Source organism: Phocoena sinus, chromosome 14 (assembly GCF_008692025.1).
Source record: "Phocoena sinus isolate mPhoSin1 chromosome 14, mPhoSin1.pri, whole genome shotgun sequence".
Lineage (NCBI taxonomy): Eukaryota > Metazoa > Chordata > Mammalia > Artiodactyla > Phocoenidae > Phocoena > Phocoena sinus.
This window is the reverse complement of record NC_045776.1, coordinates 53,885,526-53,912,430: the sequence shown is the minus strand read 5'-3', so window position 1 is coordinate 53,912,430 and position 26,905 is coordinate 53,885,526. Positions and strand designations below refer to the sequence as shown.

General features: G+C 40.0%; 1 pseudogene; it reads right to left on the bottom strand.

The window, feature by feature from the left end:
- Window positions 1-7,624: 7,624 nt before the first annotated feature.
- Window positions 7,625-8,739, bottom strand: LOC116738942 (annotated as a pseudogene).
- Between the last annotated feature and the right edge of the window lie 18,166 nt (window positions 8,740-26,905).

Sequence of the window (26,905 nt, the reverse complement as noted above, 5' to 3'; positions counted from 1 at the left end):
GGGAAGGGTAAGCTGGGACGAAGTGAGAGAGTGACATGGACATATATACACTACCAAACGTAAAATAGATAGCTAGTGGGAAGCAGCCACATAGCACAGGGAGATCAGCTCGGTGCTTTGTGTCCTCCTAGAGGGGTGGGATAGGGAGGGTGGGAAGGAGACGCAAGAGGGAGGAGATATGGGGATATATGTATACGTATAGCTGATTCACTTTGTTATACAGCAGAAACTAACACACCATTGTAAAGCAATTATATTCCAATAAAGATGTATTGGGCAAGAAAAGGAGACATAGACCTAGCACAGAATAACAAGATAATAGCTTCTAGTAATCCAGCTACTAGAATAAAGGCATGATATTCCAAAAACATATTTTTAAGTGTCTCTCCAACTTTAGTTACTGAATAAGATGGGCAAAAAGATCGCCCACCTTGGAGCTGACCTTCAGGTGAAGAGAGTCAGAAATTAAACAAGATGAATTTGTTTGGAGTGTCATGGCAGAGATATATGTGCAACTTTCAATATTGTGGTTAGGGATGTCCTCACTGAGAAGTTGATGTTTGAGAAGGGTACAATGTTAGAGAGTGACCAGCCTTTAGGCAATCAGGCTGAGCTTCTTTTGGGGTTCTAGCTTTGAAGATTAGGAACTCTGGTTCATGGAGTTGAGAAGTCCTATTTATATCTAGGCAATAACCATGAAGAAGTCAAAGGACTTAGGAGTTCATTCGAGGCTCTGCACCTGGCCAGGTTGGGAGCTGACATCCCTCGGAACAGAAGGACTTGGAAAAAGGCTACACTAGGCAGATTGGTAAGGTTAAATCAGCTACTGGGATGAGGGGATGGCTAAATCAGGACGCCAGAAGCAAAATGGGTAATAGGGCGTCTGCAGGGATAGCTTCCTGTGCTGAACTGCTGAAGTACTACCCAGGCTGATCTGTTGGCTCTACTCACTAGGTAGGACTTCCTGGATGGTAAATTACATATTTAAGGTAAATTTTGACGTTCATGGGTTATATAATCTCCTCTCGTGGCAGATCCACATGCTTGAGTCTGACCTGACTAGGGTTGCCAGTTAAGGAACAGGGTGTCCTGATAAATTTGAATTTCAGATAAACAATGAAAAGCCTTTTAGTGTAAGTATATCCCAAATATTACTTGGGGTATACTATAATAAGTATACTTATACTAAATATATTCATTATTTTCTGAAATTCAAATTTAACTGAGCATTCTATGTTTTTATTTGCTAAATCTGGCAACCCTAGATTTGAAGCTCATCTGGAGGTCCAAATCCTTGATAGGCCAGGCTTTGGGATGTGTGATAGAAGCTGAGACCTCCTTCCTCTTTAGCAGCATTTGTTGTTTAAAAATATTAGCATCCTCTATATCTGGGGTCCTAAAATGGATATTATGTACTTTTTAGAAAACTCTACTATTCACAGCAGTGGTGTGAATAACTAGCTAGTGAAGAATTATATGGCCCTAAAGCAGCATTTAAATTTTCACACCACAACATCAATGTAGAAAGTATAAAATCAGAGCAGTGCTACGAGTCTTGAACCACACCTCCTGGGTCTCTCTATCTTCTATGGTGGGTTCTAAAGCATGTCTGTGGAAACCTGGGACTCCTTGCTACCCATTTGGAAAACTATTGCTTTAGTATCAAGAATTAGCTGAAAAGATCAGATGAGTCATTAAAAAAATAATCCCTCCCCACTGTGTTTGGGATCAAGCATTCTAAGTACTCGGTGGGTATGAGAGAATTTAAAGGTATGAGACAATTTTTTCTAAAGAAATGAATATTAATGGGATATATTTCTAGCAGTGAGTGTCTGGGAAAAGTATATTAACTTGGCAAGGAGGGAGTCCGACATACCCCCTCCCCCCTCACTTTTCTTTTGCTGTAACTCTCTCTATAATGCCCAAGTTATTTTTTTTCCATAGGGAATTAGACCCTATTTTATTCCCAGCACAAAAGATGTAGCATGCCTTTTTATTTGCTGTTTGATTAAATTCTCACCAGTTTTGAAGATCTGCAAATAATTACTCAGTCATAGGTCAGTTAAGAATACTGAAGTACAACCAGACAATACATATGGTATTTCAATTAATTTTCATGTGAATTTCTATCATTTTTCTTTGCACTGTTATCATTGTTGGATAATTTAACATCTGTATGAGCATACTTAATTATAGCTGGCTTCAGAGTGGGCAAGGTCATATGGAAAATGCCATCACGAGAGGACAGATTTGTACTGTGATTCTCAGAATTCACTCTGAGAATCATCTGTTAAAATCAATTGTGCTCCCAAATGAGGGATACCATTTTTATTTCTGACTTATTTTCAAGTTAAGATGCTATGTAGATTTGATGTGTAATATATTATCACAGAGTAGGTCTTGACAGTCCTGATTCAGGCGAAACTTGATGCTGGAGTCTCAAAGCTTTGTCCTAGGCTCCCCCCACCATCATCCCTTCCCCCATGTCTTTCCTTCCTGTCTTGTCCCTTTCTTTTCCTTTCCTTCTTCCCCTTTCTCACTTGCTCCCTAAATGATCTTATCCATTTCTATAGACTGTCCTCTTTCCCTCCACCCAAGATAAATATCCCTGGTACTTGACTTTATTCTCTTTATTGGCAATTGGAGTGGCAATTGGAGTGGGCAGGTGGGCTTGGCAAATAAGATGCTGGTGCCTGGGTTTGAACTGAAGGTTGGTGACCCAAAGAATCAGGGACAGTAGAGAGTTCATCTCGGTGGGAACAAGCAGCATGCAAGTCCATATCCTGGGGGCAGCCTGAACCGTGGTACCAGTGGCCACGTTCAGTGTCTAGGGCCAGCCATGGTGGCTGCCATGGCCTCAGCAGAGGAACAGTGGCATAATTTTCACTGTGTTCTTTGCTGACCAGTGTTCTGTGGTTTCTGCTTATTTTCTGAGTGTGTTTCTCCAAACTTCTTGGAAATTCTGTGTGCTGTCCAACATCTTTCCAATACATTTCTTTTATTAAACTAGCAAGAGTTATTCCTATTATTTGTTGATTGCCATGATGATGGGGTTCATAAAATTAGTCCAGACTTCTTTTCTGAGCTTTAAAATCAAATGCTAACTTAAACTTTCAACTTGGATGTCTCGCATTAGAGTCATCTCAAAATAATGTGTCAAAACTGAACTTGTGTTCTTCTCCCAGACCTGATACTTCCCCAGTCTTCCCTGCTCCATAACCTTGACTCAGTCCAGTCATCTGGCATCATGTTGGATGATGGGTTGTTGACCTGGTCTGACTGCACCAGGCTGGAGACCAGCAAATAGCCAGAACAATTGAGTAGGAGAATAAAGACCCCCTGAGAAGGCCTCAAGGTTACCTTCTCAAAGGAGGTGCTTCACTTGGGTCTGATGTTGTGTCTGCGTCCATCACTGTTACCTTGAGACACCCATGCACACCCTTCCAGTCTGGCCTCATGACACTCCTGTCCTTGATGACTGTGGTCCAGACTCACTGGTCATCTTTCAAGTCCTTGAACATGCCAGGCTCTTTCCATTCTCAGGCCCTTTGCACAGGCTGTTCACAGTGTTTGGAAAGCCCTTTCCTTCTCTTTACTTCACTAATTCCTTCCTGTGCTTTAGCTTAAATAAAATTTCTTTGCCTTTTCTAACCCCCCAAGCTAAATTATATCTTCCTGTTTGTTTTTGCATTTTCCCCTATAGGTAGTAACTAGAACATTTGAAAGTCTATGTTCCATTTGAAAGTCTATATTTATTTGCTTAACGCCTGCTAGGCTATATGCTTCCTCAAGGTACGGGCATTGTCTCCTCAGTGCTTGCACAGTGTGAGGCATATGGTAGATGTTCAACAGATATTTGTTGTAAAAATGAGTAAATGAAAGAAAATCATAAATTTAGGAGAATGGAAGTGAGGAGGAGAGGATAAAAAGGAAGTACCATTGCTCCTGCCCTTTAGTTAATTTATCAACTTACATCCTTACCTCATGAAAAGAGTTCTTTTTAAGTGGCTGGCATTGCCAGCTCAAGGCAAATATGATCTGGTAGGTCTTTATGTAGAATATTCTAGGCCTCTTGCTCCTTTGGCCTTAGCCCTGCACATATGAGTACAACCAAGGAGCCTCCTCTTTAGGACCTGGGCAGCGTTCATGATCTTCATTACTTACTCAGAGTGGTACCGAGTTACCCATCGTTTTCACCATCTCTGCTGCTCTTCCTGGGTGCTTATCTCTCTAACGTTGCTGAAGGCAGGGCCTTGGTTAGATCAGCTGTGGGTTCCCCCTGCAGCATCACCTGTACACCACTTGGTCTACTGCCGTTCATAGATGCCTTCCTTTCCAGGTTGCACTGGGGTTCATTTTCCACCATAATAAATGCTCCTCCTGATGTGGATCTTTCTAGAGATGCTAAGGACTCTTCTTATTTATTAGAAAAGAAAAAAAATTCTGTTCATGGTATATAGGCACCTGGGTTCTGCCAGCTGTCTCCCTTTCTCAGGTTTATAATGGACTTAGAAGACAACCCACGAGTGTCATGGTCTTCCTGTTTCCCAGACTGGGTTATTCCCTTTGTCCATCTACTCTGGCAGGTGACAGCTAAGAGGAGCCACCTACCTGTCTAAAAGACATGCAGAGGACAGTGTCCCCTCAATTCCCTGGCTCCCAAGCCTTCTCCGTGGGGAAAGACATCAGCCAAATTGTCTTTGGGCAACTGCTCTCCAGAAAGCCACAGTGTATACCCATTTTCCCTGTCATCTTAACAGCCTCGCCATTAGAAATAGGGAAATCCTCGTTTCTCCTATGTTTAGCCCTGTCTTATGTTCTCAGGCTCCCAGGCATGGGTCACCAGAGGCCATTTGTAACACAGCCCCCTCAATCACTGAACAGTGAGTTACGGGTATGGGATAGAGAGTTTAACTCATCAACTTCTCGGTAGCATTAATCCTTTTACAACATAACTCAATAACTCTTCTGATTTTTTTAATATGAAGAAATGAATTTTCTAATAAAGAACTTGTTAGGAATGGTCTGAAACCTTAGGAGAAGGTAAGGCTGAAGAGATAGGTTCTTCTGAATTTGTAAGTTTGCAAATTGCTGGGCCAGAGTTCTCCCCTGAGGACGCAACTCTTGGAGTCTTAATCATGTCTGGCTCTTAAAAATTGTAGTGATATACCTTTTAATACTCAGAGTGATGATTTAAATAATTGTTTTGAACAGAAAACACTTCTGAGACATGACTGATTATGAATTCTAAGTCTTGAAGCTCTTAGAATTCAAAAAATATAATCGTAACACATTTTATTTTAACTAATATTAATATTTTTATGGATTGTATTATCCTTTACTCACTTGGAAGTGGGTTTAAGTCTATAATACCAACACTGGGGAGGATAAATAGTAATATGGACAACCCAAAATATGAATTATTTTTAAATCAATGAGATGATTTCTATCTTGTAATGTAGCAGACCTAACCTATTTATTTATGTTTTGGTTGGGCTAACATTAAGAGCAATTTATAATCCTTGAACATATATTTATGAGCGCTAAGGTAAATGATGTGCAGGTGTTTTATATTCCTAATCCATGAGGGCCTCCTGCTTTTCCCCAAGTCTAGCCCCTTACCGTTTCTTCACCCTTCCCACAAGGCCTTGACCATCAACCATCTTCTCATTGCTCTTGCATCTTCTTTGTCTACTTTCCATTGATTCTTTCTTCTAAGCCTATATTTTGGGGATATTGGGAGATATGTACACACACACACAAATTCTTTTGAAACTGTTTTCTCTTCAGGTTGTCTCAACACTCATTTGTTTAACTGACAACCTTTTTGAGATCATGATATATACTGTCTACCTTCACTTTATGTTTTACTCACTTTTCATGCCTTTAAAAATTGTTTTTACCCTCACTTCTATATTAGTTTCCTATGGCTGCTATAACAAATAACCACAAACTTGGTGATTTAAAACAACGTAAATTTATTCTCTTATAATTCTTGAGGCTGGCGTTCAAATCAGGTTAACTGGGCTAAAACCAAGGGGTTGGCAGGACCGCACTCCCTCTGAGAATCCAGGGAAGAATCCATTTCCTTGCCTTTTTCAGCTCCTAGTGGCCATCTCACTCCTTCTTGCATCTTCAAAGCCCACATCGTAGCATCTTCTGCTGAGGTTATTGTGTCACTTTCTGTGCCAACTCTCCTTCCACCTCCCTTCTCTAGAGATACTTGTGATTGCATTTAGGGCCCACCCCAATGATCCAGGAGAATCTTCTCACCCCCAGATCCTTAACATAATCACACCTGGACTCTCTGGGAGTCATTAATCAGCCTGCATCACATTTCTGATCACAAACCTGAAGTCATTACTCATCCCTTTCTCTGCCTTTGTGCAGCATTTACAGAGACTGGCTTCTTGAAACACCCCTCTGTCTAACTTCTGTGTCAGTTACTCCTGTTTCTCTCACAAGCACGTTATGTCCTTCTCTTCTTCCTCTCACTTCTAAATGTAGGTTTTCTTCAGTATACTCTCCTAAGTTTTATTTTTCTTGCTTTCTGGACTACCTTCCTTGACCGTCTCCTCCATATCTACACCTTCTCAATCTTCATCTCCTGGGCAAACCCCCTTCAGGACTCCAGCTGTGGTTTCTGGCTGCTTGCTAGGCATCTTTCACACGGACAACCCTGAGTAATGAGACTGAACTCATTACCCACTCTCTAGACCTCTTCTGTCTCCTTAATCAGCATCACAGTTAATGACCCACCATTCAGAAGAATAATATAAGCTCTTTCTCTTTCTTTGTCGTGGCCACTACCTTATTTCAAACCCTAAATGACTCTGATGTAAACTATATCAGTAATTTCCTAACAGATTTTCCTCTCTGTGATTCTTAGCAATTCCCTACTTTGTTTTGAGAATCAGCTTTCTAAAACCTAGCTGTAACTGGTATAAATTTTGCATTCATAATCCTCAGCGCCACTGCCCCCCTGCAACCTTGCCCTGCCCCAGCATGTTCTGATTAAAATCAGATTTGTGGCCTTCAAGGCTCTCTCCAACTTGATTTCAGGTGTAACTTATAGATTTATCCCCCACCGCTATACTCACCGTAGACTCCTTCCACAACCTGCCAGATGTGAAGAGTTCATGTCTCTGTGCCACTGCGTATTCTATTACACCTATTTCCTCCTTTTTCATTATGAAAATCTCACAATGCAGACCTCCAGGCAGAACATAATATGCAAAGACATGACAGTGAAGTGTATTTTAAATTTAAATAATTATTCAATTTCCTCCTTGCTCTGCCATTGAAAGTGCTAGTACTCTCTGCTGGGCCTTGTTAAGGAATGCCTTCATCAGACTTGGAGGTCCTGTCTGAATTTTCTATTAGTGAAGGGAAGGCTCTACTTAGTCAAAGACCTAGTTTTTTTTTTTTGTTTGTTTGTTTTAAAAAAAGACACATTTATTCAGTGTCATGATCAGACTATTACAGTTAGCAATCAACAGCATGGGTGCAAAAAAAAAAGAAAAAAAAACTACATTAAAACCCTTTGTTGGAATGCTTTACACTTTCCACAGAACAGAAACAAATAACCTGTTATACAATTAGTCACAAATACAGCCCTCAAGTCTTTTTGCCCATACACATGAGTATTGTCTAAAACATGTCTTCTTTGTAGCAGCTAGGCCCTGCCACCACTGTGCTTGGCTGAGTTCACAAATCTGTTGTAACCTGTAGCTTCCCTGTCACTTCTCTGGCTCCCCTCTCCTGCTAAGCTTTGTTTCCTGGCAGTAATCAAAACCTTCTGCCACTGCCATAGCTACTGCTGCTGGAACCACCATAGCCACCTCGGTTTTGGGGTTTGGCAAAGTATTGGCCTCCACCACCATAGGGGCCAGAACTTCTGCCTCCAAAGTTTCCTCCTTTCATGGGTCCAAAATTTGAAGATTGATTGTTGTAACTGCCAAAATCATTGTAGCTTCCACCACCTCCAAAATTGCTTCCATCATTACCAAATCCATTATAGCCATCCCCACTGCCACCATATCCACCGCTACCACGGCTGCCACCAAAGCCACCTTGACTGCTGAAGTTTCCTCCATGACCAAAGCTGCCATTCCCACCAAAACCACCTCCACGACCACCACCAAAGTTTCCAGAACCACTTCAACCTCTTTGGCTGGATGAGGCACTAGCCATCTCTTGCTTAGATAGGGCTTTCCTTACTTCACAGTTGTGGCCATTCACGGTGTGGTATTTCTGAATGACAATCTTGTCTACAGAGTTATGGTCATCAAAGGTTACGAAAGCAAAGCCTCTCTTTTTGCCACTGCCTCGATCAGTCATGATTTCAATCACTTCAATTTTCCCATACTGTTCAAAATAATCTCTTAGATGATGTTCTTCAGTGTCTTCTTTAATGCCACGAACAAAAATCTTTTTCACAGTTAAGTGGGCACCGGGTCTTTGAGAATCTTCTCTTGAGACTGCCCTCTTTGGTTCCACAACTCTTCCATCCACCTCGTGTGGCTTTGCCTTCATGGCTGCATCCATCTCCTCCACAGTGGCATACGTGACAACCCCGAAGCCTCTGGAGCGCCTGGTGTTTGGATCCTTCATCACCACACAATCTGTGAGCGCTCCCCACTGCTCACAGTGACTCCTCAGGCTCTCATCGGTTGTTTCAAAGCTCAAACCTCTGATGAAGAGCTTCCGCAGCTCTTTGGGTGACTCTGACTTAGACATGACGGCAGTGGAGTGAGGGGAGACATCAACGATGCTCACTTGGCGGTGTCCACGGGCAGAAAGGAGTAATCTACCGAACGTATCTCCAAAGGCCTAGTTTTAATGTTAATTTCTTTTATCCTTCTTTATTTTATACATTAATTCTACAATTCTTTAATGAATACCTACTGTGTGCTGGATACTATTCTAGGCCCTGAAAGGTAAAATAACAAGCAAAACTAACATGATCCCTGCCTTTTGGAGGTTATAGATTAGCGGAAAAACAGTATTAATCAAATACAATAAGATAGAAGTCAATGACATCTATGTCAAGTGCTAAGAAGAGGTGCCCAGTTTTATCAGAGTGTATCATTGGGGTGCTGACCTAGTTGGGGGTTTCAAAACAGGCTTCCCTGAGGAAAAAATGAATGAATAGCAAAGGAGAGGGAGGCATTCTGAAAAGACCTTATCCACGTATTACACAGAGACTAATTTGGGGAAGAAAAAAAAACCCACCTAAAATATACATTTAGCTACTAATTGGGAATGTGCATATAGTTAAATGTAGAAATTATATCCTCTAAATATACCTCTGAAGATATAAAGCTATGTTAGGGCCAAAATTGGCACCAAGAGCTAGCTCAGCACTTTTAATGGATGTGCTGGGGTATAAATATCTTTACAATGTTACCTGGGATCCCGTAAATAGCTTTGTGAGAAAGGTCAATACATTTTGCCTTTCCAAAGTGTTTCAGAAATGTTCCATAGGAATAATTCTTACTTCCTTAGGAGCACCTGTCTTGTTCATTGTTTGCTCAACAGCTGCAAAACAACTTGCTCTCTTATTGCAGTTTTTCTTTCCCCTTTAATGCGAGAAATCAGAGAGTTAAGTGTTAATCATGCTCCACATTTATCAGCATTGTCATCATCAGAGCACAAAATGTCTCGTTTCATGTTTATATTTCCCCCCATCTTCCTTGGTTCTTCCTATTCCACTGCCCACATCACATATCTTTTTAAATATACATGTATTAGATTCATTGCATCCAAAATGAACTTGCTCTCCACCCCAAACTGCTGTTCTTCACTTCTAGTCTCACAGGTCAAAACTCTGCTAATGGGTGTCAATGACCCCACCTCCCAGGTATCTCTGGACTCCACCCTTCCATCCATCCATGCTGCCACTCCTAGATTCAGGTCCTTGCTATTTATTTCCTGCACTACTGAAACTGATCTCCCTGATTGTCTTCCTAACTCTAGCCTTATTTGCTAAATGCAGCCAAAATGACTTTTCTAAAACACATATCTGATTATACCACTCCTCTGCTTAAAAACCTTCCATGGCTCACAGTTTTCTGATGGAAGTCCTTAGAATGGTGTCAAGGCGCCTCACCTTTGACCCCTGTCTGCAGTTCTGCCATCACTGTACCCTCTTCGTAAGCATCCACTTTGCCTGCATCTTGAGCTGCTTGGCAGCCCCCTACATGTACCTCTTGTTTCTTGCCTCTGTGCCTTAGCACATGGTGTTCAAAAGTCAGAGATGATTAGAAAAAGGTATCCCAAATAGAGAATCCAGCAAAAGAGCAAAGGCACGTGGACAGTCAGGGTAAACAATGTTTAGGAAAGCATTTATACAGAGTAAAAGAAATAAAGAATCAAGGAATTGTGCACTTAAAACTACTGTAAGAAACAGCCAGTAGACCAGTTAGGGTAGGACATAGTTTCTACGTGACAGGATTAGAAGAATGAGGGAACTGGGGAGGATAAAGGAAAATTATTGAAGGTTTTTGGAAAAGAGAGTGATATGAGCAGAGTTGTTGGCTGGTTGTGTCATATAGATTGAGCTGCACAGAGAAAGGATTGGAAACAAGTTAATAGGTTAGGAGACAGTTGGGATAGTTTAGGGCCACTGATTAGAGGATAGACAGGGGCTCATCCTTAAAGATGGTAATGAAGTGTGTTTTTATATTCCACTGAATAAACTAATTATTTGAATTTTTCCCTTTTAAAGTGCATCAGTTTGAAAGCCTCCTCCGGTTTATGCAGTATACATGTGTGGAAGTTATAAGCTGGATGGGAATTTATCACTTAATTTAAAATTGGTACATATTTAATCATATATTGTTTAATCTATACACATAATGTGCCCATTGTTTACAGTCATGAAGCATTAGGAATGTTGACATTGACATTTAAGAATCTAATGAAGAGGGTGAAATTCTAATAAATGTCCAATGTAGTTTAAAACAATTTGTGACAAATCTGTAATTTGGCAACTATCTAATGAAAATTCTTATATAGCGAAGCAAGATCTTGTAAAAAAAAAAAAATAGCAATGATCATATTCCTCTTACGATTTCCTTGGTTGGGAATGGAGCCTATTTCCAGCCAAAGTGTGTTACTTGCCCATTGCATACTGAGAATTTATCTTTCATCTTGTTATTTACAATCAAAACTCAAAAATATAAAAGTAATCCAGCTGAATTTTATAAAGGCAAGGACTTCAAATAGTGAAAGCATTTTAGAATCCATTGTTAATATTGAAATACATAGTCAAATTTCAATGCAATTTTAATATATGCTCCCAACCGAAATGTTAGCAGGACTCCTAGAGATGAATGAGAAACTAACTTTTGATTCAGTTCCTGTGAACTGAGTTCAGAAATGCCCTTGGATCAGCCCCTATTAGACTAGGTTGAGAGTACTTTATGTCCTGTGCTTTGTGGTCTTATGCGGTATGTTGATAATCTCGAGAGAGATGGGGTCACTGTGGGCCAGGTTCACACTCAGTGAGTCTACCTGTGGTAGACTATGCTGCCAGCCTTGATCTTCCTGGAGGAAATAGTTATCTTCCAGAAGGTGTGATATGACTCTCAGTCAAATATTGGCAAACCTGAGCTCCCAGGTGGGGACCCTACCCTATGCTAGGGGGTGTTGGTGATTACTGTGTATCTTGACTGTCCTGGCTTCCTTCAATATCCTTTGCTATAGAAACCCTGTTTGACTTATCCATGTCATAGCTGGGTCAAGCCTTTCTGTCAATCTTAGACTACTATCAACATAGCCAGTATAGCGGTTGAGCATTATAATGTCATTTAAAAACATTTGGGTTGAATCATGCTCTCTCCTAAAGAATTAGCGTAAAATAAATTTAGTGGTCATTTGTTAAATGTTAAGAAATAAGGGTTTGTCTTCATATTTTGAAATTTTAAGTGCATTAAAATCAATATATTTATCTAAAATAAAAATATGCAAAGCAAAAGTGGTTATTTAAAGTTCTTATGGGGATAGACAGAAATTATTTAGAATGTAAAGTGTTTATAATTCAAAAAGTTGGGAAATGCTGGCCCAAGAGAAAAGCAATCCTATCCTGAAGTAGACTGTTCTTGATGGGAATTGAAAGGAGAACATGGGAGAAAGAGATCTTTCCATCACTTCCAAATGTCACAAGTACCTAATGGAACATCCAAGGGATGATTCCACACAGGTAATTAGTGAGACTCCAAAATTCTTCCATATATTTTTTGTACAGAAGCAGTGCTAATTGTAAAATTCTCATTGTGTACTCAGCCCGATGCAGACAAAGCAAAGTGCTGCTCTTACATATCTGATGTGTCTGCTGTCCTAAATATGATTTCAGTTTCAGGGTTTTGACAGGAGGAACCAGCATTGATATAGTATTATCGATGTGCATTATAATAAATTATTTGCACCAAGGCTAAATGTATATCCAACTTCATGCTTTTATCCACTTTTAATACTTTATAAGAGTTTATGAAAATTTTGAAACTATCATTTTAAAATAAGAAAAAAGTGAAGATACCAGTTAACAAAAGAATATCTTGCAAAGTTAAACTTTACATTTTTTAGGGTTGCATAAATTGGCCTTTCAGAGTAGAAAGATCAGAAATTGGTAGCTCCACCTTTGTGAGGACCTGAGAGTCTAATCAATAAATGTAAAAATTTCACACTTTTCCTTCACTTAGAACTAGAGATTCTATTTTAAATGCTCTTAGAAAAATTTTCTTTCTTTCTTTTTTATTTCCTGGAAATAAGACCTAGGTTGTAGAAAACACTCCAGCTAATGTTCAGTCCCTGAAAGCAAAAACGTCTCACTAAGGACAGTGATATGAGATATATCATGTCTCCTGATGAACAAAAAGCAGATTTTTACATTTAAGATGGGAAAATGGGCAATGGGTACTCGTAATAGTGGAAAGAGGACAGCAGCTAATGACTAAGTATTTTAATGACAAAATGTACCTGTTAGAGCTGGACTGAGAGCTGGACTCAGAAGTGACAAACCCTATAAAAGCCATTAGCCACTCAAAATTAACATCCCTTCTGAATCTTCAGAAGGGACTAGAAGAGTAAAAAGCCTGATTCCATCTTTCTAAATAGGATATTTCCCCTTAGAGGGGACTGCAAAATTCAGAATCAATCTGGGAACCAACCATGGCTTGTAGTTTCAGGGTGGGGGAGAGTAGAATGTGAAATGTTTGCAGTCCCTCCTGAAATTAAGTGGGATGAAACCCAGCCTTATCCTGTTGTGTCTGCACAAATCCTTCACGAAACTTTGCCACTTTATCTAATGTTCCACCTTGGCTGGAGAAATGCTACATTATCTCAGTCATTCATTCATGTTTCCTATGTCTCTGTTTTCACTTAAAAAGGATGTCTGACCCATTGGTAATTTTCCTATCTGGTTTCACAATCCTTTGCCACTTTAGAGTCATTCAGAAATCTTTATACATCAGATTGCTATAGCACTAATTGGACTTTTGATCAGTATAGCAGATTGGTCTTACCTGATTCTGATTGCCCACACTAAAAACAGAAATACTGGGTAAAATATTTTAGAACATGTATTTAAGCCATAAGTGACATAGAGAGGTTTAAAAGCCAAATAGGGAGATTTCTAGGTGCCAGAAATGAGATAGGACTCTCTAGTTTTGAAAGGAGTTGAATCTGCATGGTCCATTTATCAGGTGCGGGGATAGAATCTTTAAAGGAGACTGGAAGTCACTGCTCACCAGCTTGGCATTATGACTGAAAGTGAGCTGTCCACTCTAGGCCAACAGAGTGAAAAAAAGACACTGAAACACCAGGACTTCCATGTGTGGATGTGAGGGCACATCTATGAATGTTTTATTGTGGCCCTTCTCTGGGAACTCCAGAGAGATTTGATCTTACAATCCCAATATCAGCTCCATAACAGCTTCCAGTAAATTTCATTTTCCCTCTATTCCCTGAGATGTGCCATTTCACGTGTACCTTTCTGACTGTCTTCAAACTTCTTTAAAAACCATGCAGCTCTAACCCTATCAAAACCTTTTCTTGGACAATCTGCAACCATTATAACTTCAAATGTTGTTTCTGCCCTGTTTTCTTCCCCTTCTGGGCCTTCAGTTATATATATGACGGATTTTTTTTTAGTTAAAAAAGGCTATATATCACTAATACCCTTTCGGGTATTTTTCATTGTCTTTGCTCTTTTTGTTTCTGCTTATGTATTTTCAACTGACCTATTTTCTTTATTTTTTTTTTGAAGAAACTACAATTATTTTTATTGAAAAATGTGAAAGTGAAACATATTTATTGCATTATTTTTTAAAACATCTTTATTGGTGTATAATTGCTTTACAATGTTGTGTTACTTTCTGCTGTGTAACAAAGTGAATCAGCTATATGTATACCTTTATCCCCATATCCCCTTCGTCTTGAGTCTCCCTCCCACCCTCCCTGTCCCACCTCTTTAGGTCGTCACAAAGCACCAAGCTGATCTCCCTGTGCTATGCAGCTGCTTCCCACTAGCTATCTATTTTACATTTGGTAGTGTATATATGTCAATGCTACTCTCTCACTTTGTCCCAGCTTACCCTTCCCCCTCCCTGTGTCCTCAAGTCCATTCTCTATGTCTGCATCTTTATTCCTGTCCTGCCCCTAGGTTCATCAGAACCATTTTTTTTTTAGATTCCATATATATGTGCCAGCATACGGTATTTGTTTTTCTCTGTCTGACTTACTTCACTCTGTATGACAGACTCCAAGTCCATTCACCTCACTACAAATAGTTCAGTGTCATTTCTTTTTATGGCTGAGTAATATTCCATTGTATATATGTTCCACATTGTCTTTATCCATTCATCGGTAGATGGACATTTAGGTTGATTCCATGTCGTGGCTATTGTAAATAGAGCTGCAATGAACATTGTGGTACATGACTCTTTTTGAAATATGGTTTTCTCAGGGTATATGCCCAGTAGAGGGATTGCTGGGTCATATGGTAGTTCTATTTTTAGTTTCTTATGGAACCTCCATACTGTTCTCCAGTATCAATTTCCATCAACAGTGCAGGAGAGTTCCCTTTTCTCCACACCCTCTCCAGCATTTATTGTTTGTAGATTTTTTGATGATGGCCATTCTGACCGGTGTGAGATGATACCTCATTGTGGTTTTGATTTGCATTTCTCTAATGATTAGTGATGTTGAGCATCTTTTCATGTGTTTGTTGGCAATCTGTATATCTTCTTTGGAGAAATGTCTATTTAGGTCTTCTGCCCATTTTTGGATTGGATTGTTTGGGTTTTTTGATATTGAGCTGCATGAGCTGCTTGTAAATTTCGGAGGTTAATCATTTGTCAGTTGCTTCATTTGCAAGTAGTTTCTCCATTCTGAGGGTTGTCTTTCCATCTTTTTTATGGTTTCCTTTGCTGTGCAAAAGGTTTTAAGTTTCATTAGGTCCCATTTGTTTATTTTTGTTTTTATTTCCATTTCTCTAGGAGGTGGGTCAAAAAGGATCTTGCTGTGATTTATGTCATAGTGTGTTTTGCCTATGTTTTCCTCTAAGAGTTTGATACTCTCTGGCCTTACATTTAGGTCCTTAATCCATTTTGAGTTTATTTTTGTGTATGGTGTTAGGGGGTATTCTAATTTCCTTCTCTGACATCTAGCTGTCCAGTTTTCCCAGCACCACTTATTGAGGAGGCTGTCTTTTCTCCATTGTATATTCTTGCCTCTCTTATCAAAGATAAGGTGACTATATGTGCATGGGTTTACCTCTGGGCTTTCTATCCTGTTGCATTGATCTATATTTCTGTTTTTGTGCCAGTACCATACTGTCTTGATTACTGTAGCTTTGTAGTGTAGTCTGAAGTCAGGGAGCCTGATTCCTCCAGCTCCATTTTTCTTTCTGAAGATTCCTTTGGCTATCCGGGGTCTTTTGTGTTTCCATACAACTTGTGAAATTTTTTGTTCTTGTTCTGTGAAAAATGCAACTGGTAGTTTGATAGGGATTGCACTGAATCTGTAGATTTCTTTGTCGTCCAAGAACATGGTATATCGCACCATCTGTTTGTAACATCCTTAAGGTCTTTCATCAGTGTCTTATAGTTTTCTGCATACAGGTCTTTTGTCTCCTTAGGTAGGTTTACTCCTAGGTATTTTATTCTTTATGTTGCAGTGGTAAATGGGAGTGTTTCCTTAATTTCTCCTTCAGATTTTTCATCATTAGTGTATAGGAATTTAAGAGATTTCTATGCTTTAATTTTGTATCCTGTTACTTTACCAAATTCATTTATTAGCTCTAGTAGTTTTCTGGTAACATCTTTAGGATTCTTTATGTACATTATCATGTCATCTGCAAAGAGACAGCTTTACTTCTTTTCCAACTTGGATTCCTTTTATTTCTTTTTCTTCTCTGATTGCTGTGGCTAAAGCTTCCCAAACTACGTTGAATAATAGTGGTGAGAGTGGGCAACCTTGTCTTGTTCCTGATTTAATGGAAATGCTTTCAGTTTTTCACCATTGAGGATGATGTTGGCTGTGGGTTTGTCATATATGGCCTTTATTATGTTGAGGTAAGTTCCCTCTATGCCTACTTTCTGAAGGGTTTTTATCATAAATTGGTGTTGAATTTTGTCCAAAGCTTTTTCTGCATCTATTGAGATGATCATATGGTTTTTATCCTTCAACTTGTTAATATTCTGTATCACATTGATTGATTTACATATATTGAAGAATCCTTACATTCCTGGGATAAACCCCACTTGATCATGCTGTATGATCCTTTTAATGTGCTGTTGGATTCTGTTTCCTAGTATTTTGTTGAGGATTTTTGCATCTATGTTCACCAGTGATATTGGCCTGTAGCTTTCTTTTTTTGCGACATCTTTGTCTGGTTTTGGTATCAGGGTGATGATGGTCTCATAGAATGAGTTTGGGAGTGTTCCTCCCTCTGCTATATTTTGGAAGAGTTTGAGAAGGATAGGTGTTAGCTGTTCTCTAAATGATTGTAAGAATTCGCCTGTGAAGCCATCTGGTCCTGGGCTTTTGTTTGTTGGAAGATTTTTAATCACAGTCTTAATTTCAGTGCTTGTGAATCATCTGTTTATATTTTCTGTTTCTTCCTGGTTCAGTCTGGGGAGGTTGTGCTGTTCTAAGAATTTGTCCATTTCTTCCAGGTTGTCCATTTTCATGGCATATAGTTGCTGGTCGTAATCTCTCATGATCCTTTGTATTTCTGTAGTGTTAGGTGTTACTCCTCCTTTTCCATTTCTAATTCTGTTGATTTGAATCTTCTCCTTTTTTTTCTTGATGAGTCTGGCTAATGGTTTATCAATTTTGTTTATTTTCTCAAAGAACCAGCTTTTAGTTGTATTCATCTTTGCTATTGTTTTTTCATTTCTTTTTCAGTTATTTCTGATCTAATCTTGATGATTTCTTTCCTTCTGTGAAATTTGGGTGTTTTTTTTTTGTTCTTCTTTCTCTAATTGCTTTAGGCATAAAGTTAGGTTATTTATTTGAGGTGTTTTTTGTTTCTTCAGGTAGGATTGTATTGCTATAAACTTCACTCTTTTGCTTTTGCTGCATCCCTTAGGTTTTGGGTCATCCTGTTTTCATTGTCATTTGTTTCTAGGTATTTTTTTTATTTCCTATTTGATTTCTTCAGTGATCTCTTGGTTATTAGGTAGTGTATTGTTTAACCTCCATGTGCTTGTATTTTTACATTTTTTTTCCTGTAATTGATATCTAGTCTCATAGCGTTGTGGTCGGAAAAGATACTTGATACAATTTCAGTTTTCTTAAATTTACCAAGGTTTGATTTGTGACCCAAGATATGATCTATCCTGGAGAATGTTCCATGAGCACTTGAGAAGTAAGTGTATTTTGTTGTTTTTGGATGGAATGTTCTATAAATATCAATTAAGTGCATCTTGTTTAATATATCATTTAAAGCTTGTGTTTCCTTATTTATTTTCACTTTGGTTGATCCTTCCATTGGTGAAAGTGGGGTGTTAAAGTCCCCTAGTATGATTGTGTTACTGTCGATTTCCCCTTTTATGACTGTCAGCATTTGTCTTATGTATTGAGGTGCTCCTATGTTGGGTGCATAAATATTTACAATTGTTATATCTTCTTCTTGGATTGATCCCTTGATCATTATGTAGTGTCCTTCTGTGTCTCTTGTAATAGTCTTTATTTTAAAGTCCAGTTTGTCTGATATGAGAATTGCTACTCCAGCTTCCTTTTGATTTCCATTTGCACGGAATATCTTTTTCCATCCCCTCACTTTCAGTCTGTATGTATTCCTAGGTCTGAAGTGGGTCTCTTGTAAACCGCATATATATGGGTCTTGTGTTTTATATCCATTCAGCAGTCTTTGTCTTTTGGTTGGAGCATTTAATCCATTTACATTTAGGGTAATTATTGATATGTATGGTCCTATTACCATTTTCTTAATTGTTTTGGGGTTGTTTTTGTAGGTTTTTTTCCTCCTCTTGTGTTTCCTGCCTAGAGAAGTCCCTTTAGCATTTGTTGTAAGGCTGGTTTGGTGGTGTTGAATTCTCTTAGCTTTTGCTTGTCTGTAAAGTATTAATTTCTCTGTCAAATCTGAATGAGATCCTTGCTGGGTTGAATAATATTGGTTCTAGGTTTTTCCTTTTCATCACTTTAAATATGTCCTGCCACTCCATTCTGGTTTGTGGAGTTTCTGCTGAAAGATCAGCTGTTAACCTTATGGGGATTCCCTTGTATGTTATTTGTTGTTTTCCCTTTCTGCTTTTTTTTTTTTTTTTTTTTTTTTTGGCGGTACGCGGGCCTCTCACTGCTGTGGCCTCTCCCGTTGCGGAGCACAGGCTCTGAACGTGCAGGCTCAGCGGCCATGGCTCACGGGCCCAGCCGCTCCGCGGCATGCGGGATCTTCCCAGACCGGGGCACGAACCCACGTCCCCTGCATCGGCAGGCGGACTCTCAACCACTGCGCCACCAGGGAAGCCCTCCCTTTCTGCTTTTAATATTTTTTCTTTGTGTTTAATTCTTAATAGTTTTATTAATATGTGTCTTGACATGTTTCTCCTTGGATTTATCCTGTATGGGACTCTTTGTGCTTCCTGGACTTGATTAACTATTTCCTTTCCCATATTAGGGAAGTTTTCCAGTATAATCTCTTCAAATATTTTCTCAGTCCATTTCTTTTTCTCTTCCTCTTCTGGGACCCCTATAGTTCTAATGTTGGTGCATTTAATGTTGTCCCAGAGGTTTCTTGGACTTTTTTCAATTCTTTTCATTCTTTTTTCTTTATTCTGCTCTGCAGTAGTTATTTCCACTATTTTATCTTCCAGGTCACTTATCCATTTTTCTGCCTCAGTTATTCTGCTTTGATCCCTTCTAGAGAATTTAAAATTTCATTTATTGTGTTGTTCATCATTGTTTGTTTGCTCTTTAGTTCTACTAGGTCCTTGTTAAATGTTTCTTGTATTTTCTCCATTCTATTTTAAAGATTTTGTATCATCTTTACTATCATTACTCTGAATTCTTTTTCAGGTAGACTGCCTATTTCCTCTCCATTTGTTTGGTCTGGTGGGTTTCCACCTTGCTCCTTCATCTGCTGTGTGTTTCTCTGTCTTCTCAGTTTACCACAAACACAACTTACTGTGTTTGTGGTATCCTTTTTGCAGGCTGAATGCTTGTAGTTTCCATTTTTTTTTTTTTTGGTGCCTGCCCCCAGTGGCTAGGGTTGGTTCAGTGGGTTGTGTAAGCTTCCTGGTAGTGCCTGTGTTCTGGTGGATGAGGCTGATTATTGTCTTTCTGGTGGGCAGGACCACATCTGGTGGTGTGCTCTGAGGTGTCTGTGACCTTATTATGATTTTGGGCAGCCTCTCTGCTAGTGGGTGGTGCTGTGTTCCTGTGTTGCTAGTTGTTTGGCATAGGGTGTCCAGGACTGTACCTTGCTCCTCCTTGTGTGAAGCTGATGTTAGTACTGAGACGCAGATTTTTGGGAGAGCTTTCTCCGTTTGATATTACATGGAGCTGGGAGGTCTCTGGTGGACCAATGTCGTTAACTCAGCTCTCCCATCTCAGAGGCACAGTTCTGACAACCGGCTGGAGCACCAAGACACTGTCGGCCACGTGGCTCAGAGGAAAAGGGTGAAAAAAATGAATGAAGGAAAGAAAAAGTAAAATAAAATAAAGTTATTAAAATAAAAAATAATTATTAAAAATAAATTAAAAAGTAACAAAAAAAAGAAACGGAAGAAAGAAGAGAGCCACCATACCAAAAAACAAATCCACCAATGATAACAAGCACTAAAAACTATACTAAAAAAACAAACAAAAAAATGGACAGACAGAATGCTAGGACAATGGTAAAAGCAAGGCTATACAGACAAAATTACACAAAGAAGTATACACACACACACTCACAGAAAAGAGAAAAAGGAAAAAAATATATATATCGTTGCTCCCAAAGTCCACCATGTCAATTTTGGGAGGATTTATTGTCTATTCAGGTATTCCACAGATGTAGGGTACATCAAGTTGATTGTGGAGATTTAGTCCTCTGCTCCTGAGGCTGCTGGGAGGGATTTCCCTTTCTCTTCTTAGTTTACACAGCTCCTGGGGTTCAGCTTTGGATTTGGCCCCACCTCTGCCTGTAGGTCACCCTCTGGTGCCTGTTCCCTGCCCAGAAAGGGTGGGGTTAAAGTAGCAGCTGATTCAGGGGCTCTGGCTCACTCAGGCTGGGGTGGGGGCGGGGGGGGGCAGGCAGGGGTATGGAATGCAGGGCTAGCCTGCAGCGGCAGAGGCAAGTGTGATGTTGCACCAGCCTGAGGTGCACCGTGCGTTCTCCCAGGGAAGTTGTCCCTGGATCACAGGACCCTGGAAATGGTGGGCTGCACAGGCTCCTGGGAGGGGAGGTGTGGATAGTGACCTGTGTTTGCTCACAGGCTTCTTGGTGGCTGCAGCAGCAGCCTGAGGGTCCCATGCCCGTCTCTGGGGTCCGCACTGATAGCTACGGCTCGCGCCCGTCTCTGGAGCTTGTTTAGGCGGTGCTCTGAATCTCCTTTCCTCGTGCACACTGAAACAATGGTCTCTTGCCTCTTAGGCAGGTCTGGACTCCCTCCTGGCTAGCTGTGGCGCACTAGCCCCCTTCAGACTGTGTTCACGCAGCCAACCCCAGTCCTCTCCCTGGGATCCAACCAAAGCCTGAGCCTCAGCTCCCATCCCCTGCCCGCCCCGGCGGGTGAGCAGACAAGCCTCTCGGGCTGGTGAGTGCTGGTCAGCACTGGTCCTCTGTGCGGGAATCTCTCCGCTTTGCCCTCTGCAGCCCTGTTGCTGCACTCTCGTCCATGGCCCTGAAGCTCCCACCTCTGCCACCCGCAGTCTCTGCCCGCGAAGGGGCTTCTAGTGTGTGGAAACCTTTCCTCCTTCACAACTCCCTCCCACTGGTGCAGGTCCCATCCATATTCTTTTGTCTCTGTTTTTTCTTTTTTCTTTTGCCCTACCCAAGTACATGGGGGGTTTCTTGCCTTTTGGGAGGTCTGAGGTCTCCTGCCAACATTCAGTAGGTGTTCTGTAGGAGTTGTTCCACATGTAAATGTATTTTTGATGTGTTTGTGGGGAGAAAGGTGATCTTCACGTCTTACTATTCCTCCATCTTGAAGGTCTCTCTGATTTGCCATTTAGGTGCATGTTTTTATTTTAACCCCTGGCACCATCCTTGGTGCTTTGTTTTATTCACTTTGGTTGTTTGAAATGACTCCTAATTCATTGGTACAATAGAATCTGAGCATTTTCAATATGCTGGACGTATATCTAGGTACTGGTGATATGGTGGGGACATAGCAGTGAACCAAACAGACAATAGTCCACATACTCACAAAACTTACACTAATTAAAGATCGTTCTTAACAACTTGTGGTCACTGACCTTCAAGTACGCTTCTGGATCTCGCCATTAGGTTAAATTCTCAGTCTGGTCCAGCATATCTTGTCTTGGTTGTGCATTGCATATGTATGATCTTCTGCTATCTGTGTTCTTAATGAGAAAATCTTCCATGTATTCTAAGTCAGCATGGAGGTAACATCCAGAGCCCTCACAGGGTCAACAAACTACAGCCTAAGTAGCCACTTGTTTTTAAAAATCAAGTTTGTAGGCCCATGGCCATGCCCATTTGTTTAGATCTTGCCTGTGATTGCTTTCAGGCTATACCAGCAGAGTTGAGTAGTTGCAACAGAGACCATAAGACCCACAAGCCTAAAATATTTACTATCTGTCCCTTTAAGAGAGTTTGTCAATTGCAATCTGTTCTAGATCATTGACTGCAGGCTTTGAGTTCTGAGTTCTTACTCTGTGAGCCTGTATCTCCCTATTGGTTGTTCTACTGTTAGAAGAGAACACTATTCCCCCCTCCTGATGTTTCGTGAGCATGGAAAAACACCTAGATTTAATACCCCTGATTTCCCTATCTCCTCTCCGCTCCTTCCCAGGGACAGTGAATGACCTCCCTGACTGGCAGGTGTGGAGGAAGCACCTGGACATGAGTGGCTTAGCCCCTTCTCTTTGCTTGTTTCGGATCTGCCTGCCTGTGGAGAGGTCATTCTTGACTGGCTGTTCACCCTGTAGGAAGCTTAGTGGAGAAGACACTGTTGCTGCGGCAAAGTCGGGAGCAAGTTCAATCAAACTGGTGCATATGCATTCTCCAAAGGGCATTATGACTATGAATGGAGATACTTTAATCTTATCTGGCTGATCCCTTCATCTGTCTTTCAACTGGTTCCAAGCTCAGGTGGGGAAAAATCAAGCCTTAATAAAACCTCAAATTTTGATGCATCAGCTAGTAGCTTTGAGAACTAACACAGCAGCTTATGGAGGCTTTGTCAGGAAAGTGGCTGTTTCTTACTGGTGTGGAGTTTAGTAAACTCTTGTTACAGGGCCCCTAACAAATGCTGTCAATCGGACATTTTGGTAAGCGTGCAAACCTGAAGTAACGTTTCAAGTAAAGGGCAAAAAGAATCTTTTTGTAAATAGGCTTTTTGAGTATTAGGATACAGAACAAATTTTACTGCTTTTACTCAGTTTTTCGGCCAGATTTACAGGCCAGGATATTAAACTGAAAAGCATACTTTGCAGGTTGTGCTCAATCAGCTTCCAGGCTTGCAGTTGCCACCTTCCTTGGAGGACTGCCCTGGGGCTGCTCGGGCTGCCTTACCTGGAGGGGGAACTGGCAATGCCTGTGAGTTACAGAAGTCCACTGCCCAGTCCTCTTTTGCCAGACACCAAGGTGCAATTTATATTTGCAAACTGTCTGAGGGTTCAGGCTGAGGCTGGAACTCTCATATCTTTTCTTGGCCTTTTCCCCCTTCTCTGTCCTACTTTCCTTAACCTTTCTGTCCTGGGAGCACTTGATTCATAAATCACTTGTGTTCAAACTCTTGACTCAGGATTTTTCTGGGATAACCTAACCTAAGACAATATTAAAAAAAAAAAAAAAACGAGAACAAAAACACATACACAAAAGACCAAATGCCTGGACATGAGAGAAAAGGGAAGGTAAGAGAAAGGAGGCTCTTGGATCCAGAGAACAGTACTAGCCCCACATGTAGTAGAGACATAAAGGGATTATCTGAGCAGGAGGTGAAACTAAATCTACCTAAAAGAAGTTGCTGAATGAAGAAGACGAAACACTGGAGATATATCCCACTACTGTGGAAAATATATAGTAAAAAAGAAACGCTATGCACAACTCAGAACATTCAGTCCTGAGGGAGGGTGTTGTCTTGAGCACATTGCAGAACTGTGGATCCTCACAAGGCGCCTAGAAGCACTAGGTTCAGAAACATCAATAGAGGTTTCGGTTCAGGAGTCTTCTAAGGGTGATTTTCCGTTTGAAGTAAATGTGGGAATGAAAGTGAAACCTGTCTTAGGAGGTGTGTTTTGTAGGCCTGAGCATCTCCATCATAAGAAGCCATGGAAGCAGCCTGAGTGGTGCAAAACTGAAAATACCTTTTCAAAAGACGTGGTGAAGTCCATCGTAAATACAGTACTCAGGAACACCAGACTCAAAGGGGAACTGTGTTTTAAGAGGTTTTAAAAATGGCAGATGGAAAGGTGATCACAAATATGCCTGGGAGAGCGGTGCTGCTAATATTGTAAATTTGCATAGTTTGCAAAAAAAAAGCAGCGATGTCTTAATGAAGTGATCTGACAGAGGAGATTGCAGGCATAGGTGCATGTTCCTCCCAAATAAAGAAATCGTGGCATCATCATAACCTCCTGCTGGCACTTGCTTCTAAGTGAGTTTGCCCTCTGCTCGTGGATTCTAGAAAAGTCTGGCATCCTGGTGAGACTGAAAGGAGAAATGTTCTTCATTTACCTTCCTGCCCTCAGGTCCAATGAGTGTCAGCAGTGGGTTTTGAAACATCAAAGGTCGGGTTCTGGGAACATAACGCTGCCTGGGTTAACTACTCTCAGAGGGTAGAGATTGCTGTCTTTTCTAAATTCAGTGGGTATTGTGTGTGGAGCATATAATCTTCTATGTCTATTAACTTTTTGGATATTTTTAAAAGTGGGACACACAGGAAACTGATTTTAATTCTGAGGTCCTCAGGAACTGCACACATTCTCAAGGAAGATAATAACCCAGGCAGTAGCTGCTGAAGAAACCCAAATATTCTCAGGCTCAGAATAAGACATCTCTATCTGCGACTGAGAAGGAGAAAAGCTTTTGAAATAATGATAATAATGATTACAGGGCTTTAACTTTAGAATTTTGGATTTTAGTTTCTTTGAACTTTTACTAGCAAGGACAAGAACATTTTATTTTGTACTATAATGACTTTGGACATTAAACTCACAGACGTAAGACAGTTTGATTTTGGATTGAATTACTTTAGACTTTAAATCCTGTGGACTCGTAAGGGAATTTAATTTGAGGACATTAATGTCTCTTTAGGAAATTACAATGGAAGGTAATTTGTATTCAAATTTATGGCTCCTATATGTGTTGGCATTTTTAAAAATGGCATATCTTGATGTTGTTATTCAATTTCTTTGCAAAACCTTTAATGACCTATGTTGGATGTGGCCAGACATAACTCAGAATAAGAAATTTAGACATGGCCTTAGCGTTAATTTAATTGGTGACTATTTTCAGAACCTTTCAGGGACAAATTCAATGCTATTTGCCAGCATTATCTGGAGAATCCACAGGACAACCATAGCTTGTATTAGGGGAGAGGGCTCATGAAGGTGGACCAGAACTGCCAAGACAGATTTCTGCTCTCCTGTCAGAAAGGAATAATGCTCTCCTGGTTGACCATAAGCTTGATAGTTAAACCAGTGGGTTAATAGAACAAACAGCTGTGGATTATTAAGGGGGAAAAACTGTTCAACTTCATAGGTCTCATGTGGAGGGACTTCTCTAGGGTAACTCTCCTGACATTTTGCCCCATGGAACAGGAGGGAGGTTCCTGATAAGTAACTGACAATCATGGGTGTAACATTCTTGATTGGACATAGCTGATCTGTTAGTGTGGATCCTGTTTTTCCTTCTGTTTCTTCCCCAGTTTAGGCCTTTGTGGTCTGTGCACCTAAACTTTCCACTCTAGTGGCTTTCTCAAGTTTTAGACTTGCAGAGAGTGTTGGCGAGGCATTTTTGATCTCAGCCCTAAACCACATTCTGTCTGTGATAAAAGTGATATTTTGATTTGCATTTGTTTACCTCTTAATGGGTTTAGAACTTGTGCAAGAAAGAGAGAGGTGTTATATATTGGACGCATTGAGATGCCAACTTTAAACTTTGACTTTACTGAGCCCTGGTCTTCTGGCTTGATTTTCTAACCTGATCTACTGCCTGCAACTTGATCATTTTTTTCTACAGTATATCATCTGCCAATTGTCCTTATAACCATCCTAGTATCAATAATGTAGACATGACTGTACTCTTTTTATCTGAAATGCAATTTAGCAAAAATTACTTAGGAAATATTAACAGTAAGGTGGAACAACGTATTTAGCTCATGTAAATGAATGAAACAAATTTTGATAGGATGGATTTGCAACCATTCAGGTATTAGACATTGTGTAGATAAAACATTTACCTGTTTGTTTCACTTTTTATCCAAAAGTTTTGTGTCATATAGATGGAGTAAAATAACATTGGATTAAATTCCAGCAACCGTGTGGTTGTAAATTCTCGTATCTCTAATCTAAGCCCATCCTAGGAATCTGCCCACATGCTGAGGTTATTGCTTTTTAGTTTGTTTTTGATCAACTTTTCTTACTTTAAAGGATGTCTGCATCCAAACTTTATAGATAACAAATTCCACATAAAATATATATGACTATAGTTCTTAATGCTCTTTTGTAGTTTCTTGTTTCCTTTCAACAAGGAAACAAGAAAGCAGGTCATTTTTTTTCACATTGAAGAAAAATCACACCATTAGATTTTCACGTTCAAGAGAATTTAAAAAGTTGCTAAAAGGCACTTCTACTTCTCTCTCATTCACTACTCTTCGGGGGATACTGCAGTCTAAGATTGTATCTTCCCTCGAGCATATTTTTTAGGTATGACGTTTCAATATATTTTATAATTACCTGTTTCCATGGCCCCTAATTTATAATTTATTGCCTTTAAATGAAAGTGTAGGAATAGTCTTATATTAATAAATAAATAAAAACTCATGAATTTATTTGATCCGGGTGAAAATAATGAAAAATAAATTTAAATAAAATCTAGTGACCAAATATAAGTGGATATATTTTGTCTTTTTTTCTGTTGAAATTATGGACATCAGGTACCCAATTGCAGAAATATTTAATTTCTGAATTTTCTCCTTCAAATTTTTAGAAGTGTTTCTTTACATAGGGTGCAAGTAGTTTTTATTTTTTTTGCGGTACGCGGGCCTCT